The sequence below is a fragment of the Daphnia magna genome, linkage group LG7 (assembly GCF_020631705.1).
Source record: "Daphnia magna isolate NIES linkage group LG7, ASM2063170v1.1, whole genome shotgun sequence".
NCBI classification, from domain to species: domain Eukaryota; kingdom Metazoa; phylum Arthropoda; class Branchiopoda; order Diplostraca; family Daphniidae; genus Daphnia; species Daphnia magna.
The window spans coordinates 11667845-11671777 of NC_059188.1; the positions used below are offsets into that span (position 1 = coordinate 11667845).

The 3933-nt window shown below is 38.1% G+C and overlaps 1 long non-coding RNA gene across 1 annotated transcript; it reads right to left on the reverse strand.

The window, feature by feature from the left end:
- Positions 1 to 2859: 2859 nt before the first annotated feature.
- On the reverse strand, positions 2860 to 3933 carry LOC123474314. Its single transcript, XR_006648935.1, has 4 exons — positions 3769 to 3933; positions 3530 to 3699; positions 3200 to 3462; positions 2860 to 3125 (listed from the first exon to the last, which is right to left on the reverse strand). It is a non-coding gene; the product is annotated as an uncharacterized LOC123474314 (long non-coding RNA).

Consider the following 3933-nt stretch of genomic DNA (forward strand, 5'->3'; position numbering starts at 1 on the left):
AAGGGCTTTATTTCAGACAATACGTGAATAATAATGAATAAGACTGGTATGGATCTAACCCTTTCACCTTATACCGGAAGGCCATCCAGCAGCAAAAAGGGAGACAAATTACTCATAAAAATAGAGGGGAAGGGGGGGTTCTAAAATATATGCGGCCGATGGGTATATAGAGGCGAATGAGTTATTCATCACGCAGCAGTGTGTGTATATTACTACGATTATGGTGATGAGTTATACGACTCGGCCGAGATTACTGACTCTACCACAGTCCACTTTTTCAATGGGAAAAAAAAAAGTTTATCATTTTTGTTTTGTTTAACGACATTAACCGCGAGGGCGATGATAATGACGTAACACATCAACAGCCGGCCCCAAACTACCGTGTACAACCGCCTTCTTCCCGTCAGTTAACGCCCTTCTTTCTTCCTACTCTCCCTAAACTGCGCTCTTTTGTATAGATCATTGAAAATCAATGATTGAGATTGTCAACTAAACTCCCTCGCTTTAATTATAAATGCATCATTCGCATTTCAATTGTTATTCCCTAAATTTCAAAAAATAAAAACGTTCTTTTATGCAATCAACGTGAAAAATAAAATTAAAAAAAAAACATTTAAATGGGAAATGCAGGACGCAGCAGCTCCACATATTTTTAGCATTCCCAAGTTAGGGCTTTTTTTCTTTTTAAAAAAATGGATATATTTATAGAAATGACGCATAACTATATACCAAAGCGGCGAGAAAAAAGGCGGCAGAGGGTAAACGACTTATAGATCAGCAGTGGCGCTGTCACGTTATCTGCGGCCGACTGATTTCCCGAACGCGATTGCCGTGATGATGTGACCGTCGCATAGCTTCATCCCCCCCTACCCGAAAACATTCTATAATAGCGGAATGTTATATATACGTGTCCCTTTCTTGATGATGTTAATAAGATAAACTAGATCAAAAACGAAACTTAAACTTCCCTTCATTTGAACAAAACAGATTGTGATTGAACAAAACAGTTCGATAATCAGTTGATGGATGACGATCAAGGGACAACAAGCATCATCATCCCCGTTTTTTTTTTTATTATTATTTATTGATGAGCGCACGCGTCTATATGCAAAAAAGCTCAGCTGATTGTCTACGATAAATGATCGATTATAATTTTTTTTTTTCGAATTTCTTTTATACTTTGCAAAGTATGTGCACTCTTTTATGTAGACACACAAAGGACCCACATCATCTAGAAAAATGTTTTTTTTTTTTTCATCCTTACCATACGAGTGCGTTAAAAAGTTCAAAGGTGCTACTATATGCATCCGCATTGTTATTCTCTTTTGGAAGGGCGGACCAGTGCAAACAATGTCGCTATTCATACGCGTAACGATTATTAATAGATTTTCGGCAGGAGGGTGAATGAAACGCTACGATCGTCAACTGTTTATTTATTTTTTTTAAATCCACCCCCCTTCTTTTTGTTACCCTACGAAGCCGCTCTTTGTGTTTAGTGGGAAAGCTGAGCGCAGGTTATAAGCGCCTTCTTTTTTTAAAGTGCTTTAAGAGAACAGCTGTCATCAACACTTGAAAAAAAGGGATGAATTCGGAAGTTAATCCGAGAATTGGCGAAATGAATAGAAACAAAATAAATTGCAAAAAACGGAAAGAAAAGCTGAGAGGAAATAACTAATAAAATTTTAGTGCATATTATACCGGAACCAGGAACAGCGCGCTGGAACACACGAATAATAAACACTACAGCAATTTTTTATTTTTTCTTTCTTTCTTTCTTAGTTCGTGACCGTAAACCTGTCACTATATTATGCTCTTCCTTCTGGAATAGCGTGAGTGTGTACGCACACTCACGGTGAATTATGACAGCAGCTAGTTTATCCATGTCTAGCATATCAGCACGTAAATAGCTGAACACACACACACACAAAATAACGGACCCTTGGCGAGAAGATGTTTTCAGCTAAATAATTTCGATCGTAAATGATGGAGTTGTCGCCCGTGCGTCTGTTTTCTTATCTCAGCACTTCATTTTGTTTTGTTTTGTTTTTCCTCTTGTCTGACGTTGAAAACAAAAAATTGCTGGAGAGGGCACCATGTGTCTCGAGATTATTACCACAATGTGGTAATGTATTTATTATGACGGCAAAGACGTAAACAAAAGGACATCACGTATGTATGGCAACCGGTTTTACCAACATTTATTTTTTCTTTTTCCAAAAAAAAAAAAAAAATCTCTACTCTTTCGCCATCTAGCGGTCGATCTTGAACTTCGGTTTTTTTACCTAGTGCGCCTGCGAATTCCAACGAGTACTAAGAGAAAATGTGTAAATATACGTAAACTTCAGCTTAATTCAAGGCAGGACCATATTACTTTACTATGAAAGTAATGTGCCAATTATGAATCAAACCACAAGACAGCAGCAATAAGAACTTTTAACGCATTTGAACAAAAATCATGTTCGGAAGATGCGATGCGTGATTGACTCGTTAAAACCGGTTTTTAAAAATTCATTCACAGGTTTTAAAAAACTTTGGTTCCTCCCGCTCATATTGCAACGTGCACGTGGGACTCATTTAAATTTACGTTCCACGATAGATGATATACATATGATAGGGCACGCAGATATTCTGTCCAGAGGTGTGCGCCTACCTACCCAAAGATTTGCGATGATACTTAAAATACAATGAAAGCATTTTGTCGACAGTCAAATTCTTAAAACGCTTAAAAGCTAAACAATCACGGAAAAGGAATTCACATGCGTCGCCTTTATTAAATTAAACGGAGTTGTTCCAATTAACATGACGTGATTGACTGTATCTATTTCAAAAAGCACCAGCAAAGGAGAATCTCAAAAAGAATTGTTGATTGAATAGGTGTATTTTTTCATTCCAGGGTCCAATTCAACCATTTTACACAACAAAGTAGGGACTGGCAAGTCCCATTCATCCTAAAACAGCCGAAAACTTGAGTGACATTGTAGTGACGAGGGACCGTAGGACATGATGCTGAAACAATCTTTGCCGTAAGGAGAGGCGCATGGAGCAGTGGGTACATCGCCGATGTAATCAATTGGTCTTGCTGACGTCCCTAACGTGACGTACTATGTCAGCAATAAAATAGCAATCTAGAGCAAATCAAATGTGGTTCTGTTAGTTTCTTTAGATTTTCTTTGCTTCAAATTAGAATTGAATAACTCACAGAGGAATACATAGTGGATTGTTGGCGTTGGATGCCAAAATTTCAGTTCGTTGAAGTGGAGGAAGTCACAGACTGATGGCTCGTGTTCCACAGCTTTAGGTTTTATGGGTGCACAACCATCAGAACTAGATTTTGTTTTGCTACAGGAAAAGCAGTTTGAATTGGTGGTGTATTTTCAATGGAACAATTGTCCAGATTATTAGGGTCTTCTTGCTGACGAAAGGAGAAAACATTCTCACTTTTCACCATCAATTAATAGTCTCCTACGGAAACAAAACATGTCTAGTTAGACTTTAAAGCAGAGGGGGACCTTGATTAAGAATGATTTACCCTTTTTATACTGATGAAAACCCCTCGAAAGTTCTTCTTCACGTTCAGTTAGGGATGACGGTTTCAAAGACAAAACATCTGGAACAGATTGGAAAGAATAGAATTGCTTCTCGTTCCTTCCAACATCCCGATCTTCGTAACAACTATTGTTATCTCTCGTAAACGCAAACCTAACACATAATAAAAAGCAGACTCCATTTTAGAAAGTAAAACAACCAAGTTAACACTCTTCTAATTACCGTTCTTCCCCTTTTCATTAGGTTTCCCCATGTTGAATTCAATTTGACCGACATCAGCCGGACTGCAGGAGCACTGTTTTAGGGATTCAGCAACGCGAGCACTTCGACTGCACATAATAAAGGGAATAAATCACTTGGGAAATAATAAAGGGAGAAACCGAGTTC